Here is an 18,621-nt window from a genome sequence, read left to right on the forward strand (position 1 = left end):
ACGCACTAGCCGTTGATTCCCTGATCGGCAACAAGTGGCAGGACCAGTCCTAGGCATAAGATAAGCTAAAGTTTAGGTTCCCAAAGTTTCAAGCATTACTTAGTCTAGACTTCGACTCTCTAAATTGGTGTTTTCTTTTCGCTCTTTCTTCTGTCGGTACACTTTTTGGGGTTTTTTTTTTTTTATTTTGGTCGTTCTTTGGATTTTCGAAACACTTGCCCGTGTGACATTCATAGTTGTTAGCATGTTCGGTTTTGGTGCCGAGCATTGCCGTCGTAGGAGGCCTAACGACGACACAAAGAGTTATTAATTTTTCGCGAGTCGCCTTTTGAAATCGAGTGCTTTTCTTACGCCCTCGTAGCAATTCTTTTGATGAGCATTTTTTGTGCTACGTACTTTCTTTTTGCTTGGGCACCGAGGCTGCTGCGCCTGACCAGAAAGCCAAGCAGCAACTTCAGCGCCCTGCAGTGGGCGTGAGAAATTTTGGCGCCCAACCAGGGGCGTTGAAAATGCGTCCCTGGCTGGTTCTCGTTTTCTGTTTTCTGTTTATGCGACTTCGATTTGCGCGCTTGCCTAATAACGTCCTTTACGCGTAACAGCGTTTGTGGGATTCGTTACAGGCCATCCCGAGCGTCGCTTATTTTGTGGCGATCATTCGGGTTTGCGGAACACGTGTTTCGGTATAACTCTTTGGCAAATTAGTCTATGAATGTTTGGGCAATTTTTAAGGTCATTGGTTTTCTAGGATAGTTTGTCACACACAATCACATATTTCGCTACACATAACTACATTACAAACATGGATTTGAAAATTAAATATGCCACGTAGTTTATGATAGGCTTCTCTGGGTAGTATTTGCGCCTGGCTTGGTACCGCTTCTATCGTAGATCCAACACATGCCCCGGTCGAGGTAGTGTCTTCAACAGACGAATTTCGCTCAAGAGGCCAACTCGCAAGTGCAAGCCAAGGGGCAGGCAGGCGAGAGGGACCTAATGGGCGAGCGATTGGGTTCGGGATAGGTGTACTACCTGCACAAGTACCGAGTGGGAAATATGCGCGGCGTATGCACCCCCCTATTGGCGAAAAAAGGTATCCTTAGTCCCAACTCCCGAGGGAGCCGAGATTCGTTATGATGTTCTGCCCGTTCACATTAATATGCTGATTTTCAGGTCGTCCCAACTTGATGGGGAAATAAACGCGGGGTAGGATCGTTTCGCCCTTCGGCTATTTTGATTACCTACAAGCACAAGTATTTCCTTCACTATCCCCAGTGGAGTCGCCACTGTGAGGGGGTCGAAAAAGCGCGAGGCTAATGCGTGACCTTGTCCCTCGTGGATGTGACGATTCTTTTTATTCAATCAAGTGTAATTGGATTTCCTGTGAGTATATACCCAATTGACTAGTAATATAGGAGTCGCCATTCAGTTTTTAACGACAATGAGAAAAACTGACAAAACCCGGTTATCGTGACATAAAGGGAGTGCAATTATGTTTGACCACGACGGCCGTAGGTTCCCTTGTGATCCCTGGTGTGGGGATCTCTCAATATACACCCGTAAGGTAGAGATTGAGGGTTCGGGGGACTGTAACTACCGAGAGGAGTAATTCGCTCGTCGATAACTCCAGAGGCAGGATATCCTTACTAGCTCAGCATAAATAATTGAAGGGACATGCGTTAACTATTAAACTAATCTGAGTTGATTTTAGCAATATGCAACATATAATACTAATTCGATCGTGATTATCTGATTTAAATAACATTAAGGGACCTAGCATGATAATCCGATTTCCCAAAAATATTATATTTGTTAGGCGTGATAGAACAATCATATTAGGTTAGTTTAACAGTTCATAAAAAGGGCGAGGAAAGCAGTTAAATCATCGAAAAGGGACACATCACGACGCACCCTTGAGAGGTGCGTCACGGTTCTCAGAAAACTAACCACTTTGACTTTGCTATTTCTCCTTTTTATTTAACGAATCTCAATTATGGGACAGGATACGTTCTGTTCGATTTATGGATCGATTGCAACAGAACGCGTGAACAGTTTCGCAGCGAGAGGCTTAGGCTAAGGGGTTTAGAGTCAATACTCAGAATATATTATGTGTTGTTGTGTGTTGTTTCACGTCGAAACTAGGGGCCTATTTATAGGGAAGAGTTCGTGGAAAGATAGAATTTGCAGAGTTCTAATCCGCAAAGAATTAGGAAAAGAGACGTACCCAGGTACTTTCAGCGCCCAGGCCTGGGCGCCGAAGATTTCGGCGCCCAGAGCCAGGCGTTGAAAATAGGGTCTGGGCAGCTTTGTTTAGTCAGATTCGGATTCCTAAAATCCGTAGAGTTTGAGATTAATTCGAGTCTTTTAGCGCGTATCAATTTTGTGACGGAATGCGTCTGGGCCCGTTACGAACTCTAGGCTCGTTAGGATTTTAATTAATACGTAACTCTTATTTCCGAATCCTATTAGGAATAGGATTCTCGCGGTTTTCAATCTCATTTAGGATTTATGTTGGAATGCATCACCTAATTCTGACAGGTTTCTATCTTTTATGATTTGCCACTTTTAGACGCTACTTTTTACGGCAGTTACTATTTTTAGCAGGTTTCCATAAATAGCAGGTTTCGGGTGAAAAGAAATGGGAAATCGAGATTCGTTTATTTTATAGGAGATGCGTTGTCAAGTGGAGTTTTTATGCTTTCATCATCGAACCTTTCCCTTGCGGGAATGTGGACAAGAGTAGGTGTCTACACTATGTACTTTATTTACTTTCTCAAGGGGTCTACCTTCTTGTTCACCAATACCTTTTTGAGTGAACAAATTTCATGTGGGTTGTAATTTGGTACTTCCCAAAGTATTAATATTCTCACTTTTCTTTTTGAATTCTCTTGGTTACCACTAATTATTGTCTCAACAATAATTAATGAACTAAATTTAATAAGTAAATTTAGATTATATTTGAACGAAATTTATTCAAACAAAAGGAAAGATTGTGAAGTTAATTAAAAGTAGGAAAAATATGCACAAAACCTTTATCCCTAAATATATTTTCCTATTCAAATCCTTCTTTTTAACGGGCATTGAGGAAAATTTTCACCCCTTAAATCAGTTTCATACTCTTAGCTAACATTCTTATTAGTCGTATAATGCAATTAAACACGTACTTTAAAATAATATTAAACAGTACTGCACAAAATAAAATGTATAGAAGACTAAATAAAATTTATTTAGATATATATTAGGACGTGAGGGGGCAACTTAATTTTATACCAAATTTGGTGAATTAACCTTTAGAGAGAATTTTTCTACAACGTAACACTATTATTTTGATTCAGTTTTTTTATACATATTCTTTGTTTATATTTTTTTAGTACTCCTGTTCGCTAATAAAATTACAATAAATATAATGTAGCTTTCATCATATAATAAAGAATTCTTAAAAACTAAAAAAAAGTAACAAAAAATTAATTGTATGACATACTCTTATCAAAGCTGACAAAATATATCTATGATAAACAATATGTTTTTATATTTTTATGTCCAACATGTTAAAAAAACTCATACTTAGTACTAACTGTACAAAATAGTAGAATCTTTTGAAAAATCGTAAAAACTTCACATATCCAGATATAAATAATACATTTAAAATATTTTCTTTAGTTAACAATCTATATTTTTTTAACATATATAATAATATAGTTTTATCATAAATCAAGTAAAGCATATACGGAGTAATTATTTTTTTAATTTGGGAAGGGAAAATATTGTCATAAATCAAGCAAATAATATAATTATTCTGTTTAATTAGGTAATGACAAAAGAACAGGAAATTTTTAATTGTGAGAGCGACACGTATTAGTTTTTCTTTTAGGGTTATAGATAGATTAAAATAAAGTACAAAATAGGTAGAGAGAGGAGAGAGAAATGGAAAACCAACTTCACCCAAGAAATGTTTGACACGTGGTATATGATGAGGCTTGATACACTGTTGGGGATAGCGGATTTTTCGCCCATATCAAGGGGTAAAATAATATTTTCGCTTAATGTGTTGAAAAGTCAAACAAAGTACTAAGTATCGACAACAATGACAGTAATTAATACAACAATGAAAATACTTTACTACAATCATGACAGTGTTATAAAAACGATGACAGTATATATGCAATACTTTTACCCATTCATTTAAGTGGTTAATTTACTTTTCTATTTCATTTCCTTTTCTTTGGGTGATTATGACAGATTTTAATACAACAATGACAACTTATATAACTGTTGACAATATATAGCAAGTTAGCAACACTTTTACATTCAATTAAGGGGTGGGCCATCCTCTCCAATTACTTTTCTTTTACTTTTTTTGGGTGGGTAGGGGGACGAAAATCCGTTGTCCCCATGCGGTGTATCACACCTCTATAAGGATACCAAACAATCTTGTTTCTTTTTCGTAGTAAATAGTTTTAAGCCCGTGCGATGCACGATTTGGTGTTAATATCTTGTGTTTAAAACTTAAATTCTACTTCGTATGATACAAAAAAGATAAGTATACAGTACCATGAAAGTATTTTTTTTTTGTTATATCTCTATACTTTGTGATGTTAAACTTTTTTTTATGATGATAAAAAATAAGAATACGGTGATTAATAAAGATTTGATCCCATATTTGTATCTAAGTACCAATACACTAACCATGAAGAAGATAAATACAATCCTTAGTATTGAAAGATTGAAACTCTTCACGGTCGCACCGCCTAACGGCTATGTTGTGTTTTGTTTGATATAATTTTCCCTATTTTAAGGGTTTCGTTTTTGTCACAAAAAGTGTATGTAGTATTTATTATGGAGTATTCGGTGCAGGGGAATACAGTTAAATACATATAACATGTGCGGAACAATCCCCAAAGCCAGGAAACATGTATAAAGCACATATTAAGCAAACTTACATTCGAAGCATGTTTTCCGGAGTTTAGTATCAACGAACACGAAAAAAGAACTCCAATTATCGTTCTTCTATTTGGTTCACCGACACGCTCAGATTCGTCTTGATAATGTAGCTTAGACACTATTCAAGAGTGTTTGCCTTTTGGGAAGAACAGTTTTGTGTAGAGAACAAAACTGAAACTACGTAATTTTTGAATTAGGTATAGGGTCGGAAAAACTACTAAGAGTGTTTGGAATATAAACCTAAGGTTATATTTGTGTAACCGGCCAAGACATAAGTCCTTGACTGGCCACACGCATGCACACACTCACACGCAAGCCCAGACATGGCCGAAGTCCACAGCAGCCGAGCAACAGCAATGGGCCGCGGGCCGTTGCTTGCTATGCTCGCTGCCTGCTTTCCTTTGTGCGTGCACATGCTGTGCCGCGGGCTGGCTTGCTTGCTTCACGCGAGCTCGCTGGCTCGTTAGGCCTTGCGTGCATGCGAGTTTGGCTCGACGGGCCGGCAACTCCGTTGCGGCTCGTATTCGCGACAAAAGCCTTACGGCTATTATTTATCGTATCGTGCATGACGAATCACTGTCGTACGATACGATCATTCGTTTCGCCCAGCTTACGAATATTCGCGACACGATATACGATTCCGATGCAAGGTCGTATCGTATATTATGTTTTTCCGAACTAATTCCCGAAAAGCTATTAAATGAATTTTCGATTCATTTAATCCGGTTATCTGTTACATGCCATTGGTGTGACCTTATAGGTTCAGTCAAGAGTAAGCTGTGAGCCTAATATAGATCAGAACTCACTGATCGGAAGCATTGCTCCAGCTAGCTGTTCCGATCACTTGATCTCACTGAATTAATTGTTCGTAAGTAATCTGAACATTGGTATTAGACTTAACTAGTTTTTGGACCCGTTCGGCGAACGGGCTGGTTATATGTTGGTCGGGTAATGGAATTTAGAAGTTATGCTGTTCTTAAGTAGGTGTTAGAAGGTGTTTAAACCAAATGACAATAAGTAAAACTTTGACATATGAAGTCTTGTCTTTTTAATCATTACATTTTTCTGCTTATGTTCATCTTCCCTGAAAAAATAGATCCACTTTAAATCACTTATTACCACCAATAACATATCATTTGTACAAAGACCAAACAAATTTGCAACTATTACAGTTTACGACTATACTCATGTTATCCAATTAAGGGAAAGACTTAACAAAGTCTAGCTATTGAAATATACTGACAAAACTTTTCTTATAGGAAAACTAAAACTAAATGTAAATTCCCCTAACAACAAAAATATACAAATAAAACCCACCTAAAAGTCTCAAAATGTCGATGACGATTTACCCACCTTTAATCATTTGCATGAAAACCATACATTATAAGATTATCCTTCTCTGCAAAACGAATTGTAACTAATTAAGCAAGAAAAATAAACAACATACTTCCAATGTGCTTAAGAAAAATCAAGAACAACGTGCTTAGAGAGAGATAGAGGGGGGGGGGTGGGGGCGAGGTGGTATTACTGTTAGGTTATGACAAATATAAAACATATATTTCATGCGGAAAAACCATAAAGCCAGGAATCCAAATTAATTGCCACATAGTCAATTAGCATAATTTAGGATACATACATGTGATGCAGGCCTTCCCAACCTGCTCCCGAACCGAACAAAAACAAGTTTAGGACTCCAAGTGTAGTCCCTCCGTAGTTAGTCCACAGCACGTTCGGATCGCCTTAGATTCAATTAACTAGAATATAGTCTAAGGTTTTATGTTATTCGAACTTAATTATTTGGCAAATTATTAAGCTTAGTTTAATCTTAAAACTAAATGAATACTTGAGATTATATTATATAAATTGTGATTATGTATCACCTATTTATAGGGAGGAATTATCGGACTTAGATATCCACTAGGATTCAATTTACTAATTCAATTATAATTCTATTAAAATTAATCCTTTGTATTTTAGTGTTTAGTTAAACGACTAACACTAGTGGATTTAGGAAAACAACTAACCGGACAAATCATAAGCATCTAAGGATTCGTAGCATGCACGAACGCAACACACACACACACACACGAGCAGCCCACGAGGGGCGCTGTGCGCACGCGCGGCTCGGCCCAGCAGCGCTGGCACGCGGCCCATGCTGGGCGTGCCAGCCTGCTGCCTTGCCTTGGCTGTGTGAGGGGGTTGAAAAAGCACGAGGCTATTGCGTGACCTCGTCCCTCATGGGTGTGACACTTCTTTTTGTCAAATCAAGTGTAATTGGATTTCCTGTGAGTTTACACCCAATTGACTAGTAATATAGGAGTCGCCATTCAGTTTTTAACAACAATGAGAAAAACTGACAAAACCCGGTTATCGTGACATAAAGGGAGTGCAATTATGTTTGACCACGACGACCGTAGGTTCCCTTGTGATCCCTGGTGGTGGGGATCGCTCAACGTACACCCGTAGGGTAGAGATTGAGGGTTCGGGGGACTGTAACTACCGAGAGGAGTACTCGTTCTTCGATAACTCCAGAGGCAGGATATCCTTACTAGCTCAGCATAAATAATTGAAGGGACATGCGTTAACTATTAAACTAATCTGAGTTGATTTTATCAATATGCAACATATAGTACTAGATCGAACGTGATTATCTGATTTAGGTTGTTTTAAGGGACCTAGCATGATAATCCAATTTCCCAAAAATATCATATTTATTAAGTGTGATCGAACAATCAGATTTAGTTAGTTTAACAGTTCATAAAAGGGCGAGGAAAGCAATTAAACCATGGAAAAAAGGACACATTACGACGCACCCTTGAGAGGTGCGTCATGGTTCTCAAAAAACTAACCACTTTGACTTTGCTATTTCTCCTTTTATTTAACGAATCTCAAATTATGGGACAGGATACGTTCTGTTCGATTTATGGATCGATTGCGACAGAACGCATGATCAGTTTTGCAGCGTGAGGCTTAGGCTTAGGGGTTTAGAGTCAATACTCAGAATATAATTGTGTGTTGTGTCCTTTTCACGTCGAACTTAAGGCCCTATTTATAGAAAATAGTTCGTGGAAAGATAGAATTGCAGAACTCTAATCCACGAGGAATTAGGAAAAAACACGTACCAGGTATTTTCAGCGCCCAAGCTTGGGCGCCGAAGATTTCGGCGCCCAGAACCAGGCGTTGAAAATAGGATCTGGGCCGTTTTTCTTAGTCAGATTCGGATTCCTAGAATCCGGAGTATTTGAGATTTAATTGAGTCCTTTAGTGCATATTAACCTTGTGACGGGATGCGTCCGGGCCCGTTACGAACTCTAGGCTCGTTAGGATTTTAATTAATACGTGACTCTTACTTTCGAATCATATTAGGAATAGGATTCTCTCGCAATTTCTATCTCATTTAGGATTTATGTTGGAGTGCAACACCTAATTCTGATAGGTTTCTATCTTTTATGACTTGCCACTTTTAACAACTACCCATTACGGCAGTTACTATTTTTAACAGGTTTCCATAAATAGCAGGTTTCTATAAATAGCAGGTTTCGGGTGAAATGAATAGGGGTAATGAGATTCGTTATTTTATAGGAGATGCGTTGTCAAGTGGAGATTTACGTTTTCATCATCGAACCTTCTGTAATACCCCGAATTTTTAAAACTTGAGTAATTATGCTAAATTAATTTTTATTTTAGCTTAAAACCATTTAAAATCCTAACTTCAAATATTTTAATTAAAGAAGTTTTAATGAGATTGAATTTTAATATCGTTACACGCTTTAATTTTAAGATTTTATAATTTAATTTTCCGAGCTTAAACATTTTTTTTCTTTTTTTTCGAATTTTTAATAATTTCGGAACATTCTTAATTTATTCAAAAACTAAATTTATGTTATCGATATGTTATAAAGAATTATTTCAAAACTCGTTTTAGTTAAGGATTTCTATTTTTGTGAATTCCTAATTATAACAATGGAATTTCAGAAATTTGCCTAATTGATGCAAATTACCTTTTCACCCTTATGACTCCAAGAAGACAAACTATCTTCTTCTTCCTCTATACTCTTCCATACGTGTTAAACCAAGAAACATTACTTTCCAGTTGTCACTCATTCTTCTCATTCTAGCTTACTCATCAATTGTAAAATCCCTGGTTTCATTCTTTCTCTCACAAAAATCCCACGGTATTGAAATTAGATGGTTTTGTGATACCATTAACATGATATCAAGGATTACGTTATTTTCCCCCCTTCATTCCTATATAAATACCCAGTTAATCTGGCCATAAAACTCAGACAACAAACAACAATTCATAGCAAATTAATCCAAAGAAAGCTACTTTCTAAAGCCCTTAGAAACTCCCTTGTTTCATACTTGTTCTTGACCACCACTATAGCCACCATGGCTCCTCCACCACTGCAAACTATTTCTGCTACCGTCATCAACATGACACTCCTTACAGAAAGCACAAACGAGTAACAACCAATACCCACAAATGTCGTGCCTAAGTTGTATATTCTGTTGCTGAAACCGCACCCGAACTCGGGTATTACCTCTTTCTCTCTCTCATAACCGATGCGAACAACCACCACAACAACCACCCATACCACCGCCCATAAAATCTGGTGAGTTTTCCAGCCACCATGGACGCCACCCTTGTTTGGTCGTCGTCCGCTCACGCAACTCCATCTCCCTCCTCTTCTTCATACTCTTTTATTAAGAAAGGTTAGTCTTTAAAACTTCCTAAAACTTGGCAATTATATTCTTCTAAAAGTCAACCCACAATTTTGTACTATTATAAAAACAATATATATGTTGATTGCCGTATGGTTTTTATCACATTGTTTTCAAAATAGAGTAAGATCGTTTTATGAATAATAAAGTGATGATTTCATAATAAACCCAAAAATATATTTAAAAGGATCACGTTATTATATTGTTTGTATATTTACTAATTTGATATTTCATATACGAAAGGAGTAATTAATTGGTCCTCAAAACTTAGGATGAAGATCCATCAAACAGGAAGTATAAACTACGGTTGAGGTAACATCTATTGCTAACACCCACAATCCCCTTATGAAATGTGTTTAGATTATAAAATGTGTTTATAATGATATGTTGTATTGGATTGTAGGATATGAAATGTATTTATGAAGTTTGTTTTATGCATGATGATATTCAAATGTATTGATAAATGATTTTATAAGAATGATGTTTATGAGTTACGAATAAGATACGAAACATGATAAATAAAAGTGTAACAGGTTCTGGCAGTTAGTGGGGTTACTATTTCTAGGTCGTGCACGTACCGCCGTACCGCGGGACACCCTCAAGGGAGAGTGCTCCTTGAGGGTTACCGCAAGCTAAAAGAGAAATTATTTAGGTACGGGCGTATGTCCAACAAGGGAGAGTGCTCCTTGAGGACTATCGCAAGGTGGGAGACGTCCCGCAAGGCTAACTTGTCAGTTACCAAGTAAAATGGATGTTTTATGAAAGATAATGGGAACTATTAAAGTTTCAAGTTATAAATGATGTTTTATTATAATGAGTTTATGAAAGTGATTTACTATATTCTATTCTCCCTGATTGCAAAGTAAATAAAATGAATTGAAATGAATTTACGTTGTTAGGGTAGTATGTTACTGGGCCTCGGCTCACGATGTTGCTTTTATTTTAGGTACAAAGAAGATCATAGGATGCCTTAGAGTGAGGATGCAACCACCAAATTCACGATCGATGTTCAGTAAAGATAACTATGTCTCACTAGTAATAATGGATGTATTATTTAAACTCTAAGTTTAATTTCAAGAATTGAATATTAATATTTAATCAATGCTAGAAGTGTTTATTATTAAAGATTATTTAGTAATTTAAAAAGGTTATGTCGCCTTATATTTTCCACGAGGGAGATACGACATGTGACGCTCCGACTAAGCTAGGATTTTCCGCTGCTAATTAAAGATAATTAACCTAATTAATGGTGTTTAGAAGTCGGGGTGTTACAGTTTGGTATTCAGAGCCAAGGTTCTGCGACCATAAGTGCTAAACCTTACGGGTTTTGCACGAAATAAAAATTCAATAGGCGTTAAGCAAGAATTTTAAGGAATAAGTTAAAAAAGAATATGTTAAAATCAAGTCAAGTTAAAATGGAATGAGTTTGAGTGTAGGAACGGGATAAAAGGGATTTATTTCTTCTGTTATTTATGTTTTCTTGATTGAATATGTTATGCAAAATATCGACTATCGAGGTTACTAACGATGCCACGAACGAAGCTTACAAGCGCAACATTCACGATGACGTCGTCCACAATGATGTTTTCCATGTTGATATTTATGACGACCAACCTATAGAAGACCACAAGAGATGATGGAACGATTAGGAACGACAAGTACGATGTTAACTGAATTAGTCAAAGATTCTCGACAAACGAAAGACACTAAAGCGAACGAAAATGCTTCACCATACGAAAAAAAATTCACACTCAAATCCACCAATCTATGACGACAAGCCCGATTCGATGGAACATGAAAAATGGATCAACCAGATAGATCAACTATTCAAAACTTTGTAATGCCCGACGAATAGGAAGCAAGTGTCGTGCAGAAACGAATACATGTTATCGATGTGGAGGAAAGATCATTTCGCGAGAGACTGTCCTAAACCACCTTTCACGAATACAGGAGGAGAAACCTCGACCGATCACGGACGGAGCAACGATGCTAAGGTTAATCATAATCCATCACGACCACCAATATACGTAAGAGCTTACATGATGAAAGACGAAGATGACGCCAATGCTGATATTATTTTAATTTATCTCTCTCACTCTGGAACCGAACTTCCCTTGATTTTATGTTTATCGAGTTTCTTACCCTGGACAGACTACGCAAAGTTTAAGCATTACTATTTTCTTGGAAGAAGTTAAGTTAAGCACGATGCAAACTCAAAGAATTTGTGGATATGAACTTTTATGGTTATGAAATCTTTAAGGATAGTAGAAATGTTTAAGTACCAAACGAGAATAAGGTTGTATTTCACGAGTGGTGGATCATTAATTAAGTAAAGGTTATTCTAGGATTAAAGTGTTCAAGTTAAGAATGAAATTGATTTTAGGGTTATCTTCCTGTGTTATTCACCATGAATATTTTGGTGGTTATAAGTACAAAAGTCTACTATCTAAATGATGATTGATATGCCTCTGTTAGGGAAGCTAAGCTAGAAATTTTAAAGGTTATGCAAGAATATTATGCGAAATCGAGCATGATTTATGGTGAAAATATGAAAGTGGGTTTGCATATAAAGTTTTGAGGACCTTACCAAAATAAGTTATTGAGAATTAGTTTGTCTATTAGGTTGATGATATCAATGAATGTTATGGAATCGAAGAGAATTATGAATGATTGAGGAATGCAATGAAATTGGGAATAGAAAGTCGAAAAAATGACATGTCTATGGAACCAGGTAGTCTGAACTAAGTTCTCTAGGAGCTAGGCACGCTTGATGGCTTAGTATTATCTGCAAAATACGAGATTTACTAACTTAAAATATCAAGGATAAGTAACGAAGTCATATGTCTAACGATATATTTCTAGTCACGTGATTGGACTCGAACCCCTGCAACGAACGTAGTCAACGAAGTTATCCAACGTAGAAGAAAAGATCTGAGATCAAAATCAAAACAAATCAACTAGAGAAAGTCAACGACAAGATTCCTGCAGCAAAGAAGCGCAAGAGCAAACGAAAACGCAATATCTCCAATTAGTCGCCCAAGAATGATATAATGTACGAATCGCAATGTTTTATGTAAACGTGTTATGAATCAACCATGCTCGTGTGTTAGATCAAATGATTATGATAGGAATGTTATTCTTATGTTGAATGTGAAATTTTCAATTATGTCTTTATGATATGCTTTGTGGAAAATGTTTATGCTGATATGATTGTATTGGTAATATAATCGTCATACAAGGAAGCCGTCTTCGATGGAAGTTCTCCTGAGCTCAGAGTACGAGATTGTTATAATAAATGATTTTTACAAATTGTTTGAGTATTGCAATTGTTAGATAAATATTTATTTTCATTTTCAAAATCATAATTTTGCATTAAATATTACTATTTTTGGTAAGAAAAATATTTTCAAACAAGATATCACAAAGTAAAATGGGAGCCTAGTCTAAGCTAACAAGTTTGCCCCTTTTATGTTCTTTGCTCCTTGATCCTATTTTATGAAGTAAAGTGGAGATAAGAAAGATGCTGGCAGAATGTAATTGACCTTAATGACGATTAAGGGTCGATATATAATTTTGCCCTTTTTTTACTCTTCAATTCTAGGTCTCGAGTTGAAGCGGAGTCATCAAAGAAGATGGCGGAATGAAAGCTAGACATTGTCGGAATTGGAATGAAATTGTGAGATCTTGGTTTTAAAATAAAATATCATACTTTTATTTCGAATGTTTTCGATTTTCAACAATCATTTTATACAACTAAATTTTCAAGTTTCGAGGACGAAACTTTTTCTAAGGGGTAAGAATGTAATACCCCGAATTTTTAAAACTTGAGTAATTATGCTAAATTAATTTTAATATCGTTACACGCTTTAATTTTAAGATTTTATAATTTAATTTTCCGAGCTTAAACATTTTTTTTCTTTTTTTTTCGAATTTTTAATAATTTCTGAACATTCTTAATTTATTCGAAAACTAAATTTATGTTATCGATATGTTATAAAGAATTATTTCAAAACTCGTTTTAGTTAAGGATTTCTATTTTTGTGAATTCCTAATTATAACAATGGAATTTCAGAAATTTGCCTAATTGATGCAAATTACCTTTTCACCCTTATGACTCCAAGAAGACAAACTATCTTCTTCTTTCTCTATACTCTTCCATACGTGTTAAACCAAGAAACATTACTTTCCAGTTGTCACTCATTCTTCTCATTCTAGCTTACTCATCAATTGTAAAATCCCTGGTTTCATTCTTTCTCTCACAAAAATCCCACGGTATTGAAATTAGATGGTTTTGTAATACCATTAACATGATATCATGGATTACGTTATTTTCCCCCCTTCATTCCTATATAAATACCCAGTTAATCTGGCCATAAAACTCAGACAACAAACAACAATTCATAGCAAATTAATCCAAAGAAAGCTACTTTCTAAAGCCCTTAGAAACTCCCTTGTTTCATACTTGTTCTTGACCACCACTATAGCCACCATGGCTCCTCCACCACTGCAAACTATTTCTGCTACCGTCATCAACATGACACTCCTTACAGAAAGCACAAACGAGTAACAACCAATACCCACAAATGTCGTGCCTAAGTTGTATATTCTGTTGCTGAAACCGCACCCGAACTCGGGTATTACCTCTTTCTCTCTCTCATAACCGATGCGAACAACCACCACAACAACCACCCATACCACCGCCCATAAAATCTGGTGAGTTTTCCAGCCACCATGGACGCCACCCTTGTTTGGTCGTCGTCCGCTCACGCAACTCCATCTCCCTCCTCTTCTTCATACTCTTTTATTAAGAAAGGTTAGTCTTTAAAACTTCCTAAAACTTGGCAATTATATTCTTCTAAAAGTCAACCCACAATTTTGTACTATTATAAAAACAATATATATGCTGATTGCCGTATGGTTTTTATCACATTGTTTTCAAAATAGAGTAAGATCGTTTTATGAATAATAAAGTGATGATTTCATAATAAACCCAAAAATATATTTAAAAGGATCACGTTATTATATTGTTTGTATATTTACTAATTTGATATTTCATATACGAAAGGAGTAATTAATTGGTCCTCGAAGCTCAGGATGAAGATCCATCAAACAGGAAGTATAAACTACGGTTGAGGTAACATCTATTGCTAACACCCACAATCCCCTTATGAAATGTGTTTAGATTATAAAATGTGTTTATAATGATATGTTGTATTGGATTGTGGGATATGAAATGTATTTATGAAGTTTGTTTTATGCATGATGATATTCAAATGTATTGATAAATGATTTTATAAGAATGATGTTTATGAGTTACGAATAAGATACGAAACATGATAAATAAAAGTGTAACAGGTTCTGGCAGTTAGTGGGGTTACTATTTCTAGGTCGTGCACGTACCGCCGTACCGCGGGACACCCAACAAGGGAGAGTGCTCCTTGAGGGTTACCGCAAGCTAAAAGAGAAATTATTTAGGTACGGGCGTATGTCCAACAAGGGAGAGTGCTCCTTGAGGACTATCGCAAGGTGGGAGACGTCCCGCAAGGCTAACTTGTCAGTTACCAAGTAAAATGGATGTTTTATGAAAGATAATGGGAACTATTAAAGTTTCAAGTTATAAATGATGTTTTATTATAATGAGTTTATGAAAGTGATTTACTATATTCTATTCTCCCTGATTGCAAATTAAATAAAATGAATTGAAATGAATTTACGTTGTTAGGGCAGTATGTTACTGGGCCTCGGCTCACGATGTTGCTTTTATTTTAGGTACAAAGAAGATCATAGGATGCCTTAGAGTGAGGATGCAACCACCAAATTCACGATCGATCTTCAGTAAAGATAACTATGTCTCACTAGTAATAATGGATGTATTATTTAAACTCTAAGTTTAATTTCAAGAATTGAATATTAATATTTAATCAATGCTAGAAGTGTTTATTATTAAAGATTATTTAGTAATTTAAAAAGGTTATGTCGCCTTATATTTTCTACGAGGGAGATACGACATGTGACGCTCCGACTAAGCTAGGATTTTCCGCTGCTAATTAAAGATAATTAACCTAATTAATGGTGTTTAGAAGTCGGGGTGTTACACCTTCCCTTTCGGGAATGGGGACAAAAGTAGGTGTCTACAGTTAGCCCCCACTTTGAATGAGTCTTGGAATAAGACGATGGTCAAAGTACTAGACGGAGTGCGCCACACAAGCCATGGTGACCTGTTTTTGCGAGGGTCTCACGAGCCCCCGAGTGATAACATTTGACTTAAGGGTCATCACTTGGAGTGTCGACATATCCCTCACGTGTCATTGGGTTTTGTCAACGGATAGTATAGAATACTCCCTCACTTTGTCATTGGAAGTATCTAAAGAGGCGTAGAAACTCCCTCACTTTGCCATTGGGAGTAGCTACAGATGTTTTCGAAATCAAAGCTATAAAGTGTAATTGGGTCTGGCCAAGCCCAACCACGAGGTAAAAATGTTTTTAAAGATTCTCATTTTCAGGGTTAGCTAAACGAGAAAAACCCCCTTGTTTTTATGGGACGTAAAATGAAGGAAAATCCAGCACATCGTTCTTTTTTGGAAAAACGGAAAATCAATCCTTTAATTTTTGGAAAAAGGGAAAACCGATCCTTTAATTTTTGGAAAAAGGGAAAATCGATCCTTTAATTTTTGGAAAAAGGGAAAACCGATCCTTTAATTTTTGGAAAAAGGGAAAACCAGAAAAAGTTGTCGCTGCAGCGACTAAGGACCTGCGCGGTTAGTGGCGCAGACCCCGCCGGCTAAAGATGGCGAGCCTATCCGCTAAAGGTGGACACCCCATCCGATAGAAGTGGACGAATCTGTTTTAAGGTTTGTTTGCTTTTTTTTTTTGAAAATAAGGACCTACATGGTTTGTGACGTAGACCCCGCCGGCTGAAGATGGCGAGCCTATTTTGAATTTGAAGACTTTATTTTTCGAAAACTGAGGACCTGCGCGGCTAGTGACGCAGACCCCGCCCGCTGAAGGTGGGCGAGCCCTGTCCGCTAAGGGTGGACGCCCCGCTCGCTGGAGGTGAGCGAACCTGAATTCGTCTTTTTGATTTGGGATTCGCGTGCCGCGGTCTTGCCTGATTGAGGTGGACAAGTCCCTATTTCATTTTTTTTCTTGTGATTTCTCTTGAGAATTTGTTTTCATTCATTCTTGCAGGAGCGAATTCTTTCGAGGGATGCTCGGATTTAGTTGCAACCTGAATGTGGGTTGACAACGTGCTTAGATGGACCATTGTCTTGTGTTCATCTTCTTTCATGGTTTTGAGCTAGTATTTATGGCTCAATTTTTCCATTACCTGGGTCCTTGATTAGGGGACTATGTATAAGTATCAACGGCGACATTTGTCTTGAGGTCGTAATCCGGTTTTATCTTTTGAGATTATCCAAACACGGGACTTTGTACAGCGTAGTCTGGGAATATTGTTTTAACTTTGCATACTTTTTTTTAGATATATTTTTTTTCTTTCGAGCCACCAAGCACTCGTGCTTGACGGTCATTTCTTGTCAAAGGGATTCCTTGGGGATACGCAATTTGTGATGTCCTTGATCATGTTTTGGGATTGTGCTCGTAAGTGCGAGCGATCTTTGTAGTGGTGTGCTACTCTTGACAAAGTCGTGAGGTGCGACTTTCAGTAAGGAAATCGGCAATTTTCGAGTCGAATGGATGCGGCAGGGCCCACTAGAAGTTAGGGCCTTTTTTTGAGCCAGGGTACATTTTCGGCGCCCAGGCCTGGGCGTTGAAATAATTCACGCCCAGGTGGGGCGTTGAAAGTGTTGTTTGGGCTGGTCTTTTGATGACACAGTTGGCCTCCTGTTCATTCGTTTATTTCACTTGGAAGTTCTATGTATTCTCTTTTCTTTTGTTTTTTCTTTGTTTTTAGAACGTGATGATTTTCTTGAGAAGCCGTAGCCGATTGGTGGACTACGGTGCTTGTCGCTTTGGGGCGATTATTTTAAGGAACTGTTGCTCTTAAGGCGTACAGTTATTGCGATAGTTGGGCGAGTCTATATGGCCCGAGGAACATACCTTGAGGCGTAAGACTTTGACCGCTCTTGTTGTTGTATATCTTTCCTTTTGAACGCGTTCGTGAATGTTCGATACTTAGAATGATGATATGTATGTGCGAACGAGCGTTCATAGAATGGCCGTTGTGTGCGGTCCATTAATCAGTTTGCTTGAATCATTTTTTTTGAGCAATGACTGATTTTGAATAGTTTGCTTAGAAGCTTGATAGGGTTCAGGCCCATTCATGAAGTGGGCTCAAGCATCGTGCCCTTCTTGATCGTTCAAACATTTGCTTCGAGTTTTTTATTTTGCTATGGTCGTTTCGTAGCTTGGAGCCCCCAAGTATGCATGTTGGGATGCTTCCTTTTGGCGTACGATTTTTGTAGGTTCTTTCGAGGAAGATGCCTTGGTGTTCCGCTCGTGTAGGTGCGAGCTATCCCTTCCGTGGTAGGTAATATTTTGCTACCTTTAATCTGTTAGGTTATGATACATATGACAATTCATAAATCATGCGGAAAAACCATAAAGCCAGGAAAGCATATTATTTACACATAATCATTTAGCATAGTTTAGATGCATACACTTTGTTGCGTGCCTTCCCTAGCTGCGCCCGAACCGAACAAGAACAAGTCTTTAGGACTCCAAGTGTCGTCCCTCCGTAGATAGTCCACAGCACGTCCGGATCCGCCTTAAGCTTGACCAACTAGGATCGCCCTTAAGGTACTTAGAATTTTCGGCTAGTATAGGCAATTGTATGACTGAATTTTTGCTCTCAAAAATCACTTTTAATACTTGAAATCTCTATATAAAATAATGACCCTAGGCCTTTATTTATAGAGGTATGGAAAGGGAATCGTAAACCTATTAGGATACGAATTAATTAAACTAGAATCCTAATAGAATTCTTATTTAATTAATTCA

The 18,621-nt window shown here is 37.2% G+C and overlaps 2 long non-coding RNA genes across 3 annotated transcripts; both read left to right on the forward strand.

Annotated features, from left to right (window-relative positions):
• The first annotated feature begins 9,213 nt into the window (after positions 1 to 9,213).
• Positions 9,214 to 12,939, forward strand: LOC130465830 (uncharacterized). Of its 2 annotated transcripts, none has more exons than XR_008925846.1 (3): positions 9,214 to 9,654; positions 9,907 to 9,975; positions 10,610 to 12,939. It is a non-coding gene; the product is annotated as an uncharacterized lncRNA (long non-coding RNA). The 2 variants fall into 2 exon arrangements; XR_008925845.1 differs by having other exon boundaries at positions 9,935 to 9,975.
• A 775-nt stretch (positions 12,940 to 13,714) lies between these two features.
• On the forward strand, positions 13,715 to 17,860 carry LOC110785390 (uncharacterized). The gene is made up of 4 exons (XR_008925847.1): positions 13,715 to 14,476; positions 14,729 to 14,797; positions 15,433 to 16,716; positions 16,852 to 17,860. It is a non-coding gene; the product is annotated as an uncharacterized lncRNA (long non-coding RNA).
• Positions 17,861 to 18,621: the final 761 nt, after the last annotated feature.

Source organism: Spinacia oleracea, chromosome 1 (genome assembly GCF_020520425.1).
Source record: "Spinacia oleracea cultivar Varoflay chromosome 1, BTI_SOV_V1, whole genome shotgun sequence".
NCBI lineage: Eukaryota > Viridiplantae > Streptophyta > Magnoliopsida > Caryophyllales > Amaranthaceae > Spinacia > Spinacia oleracea.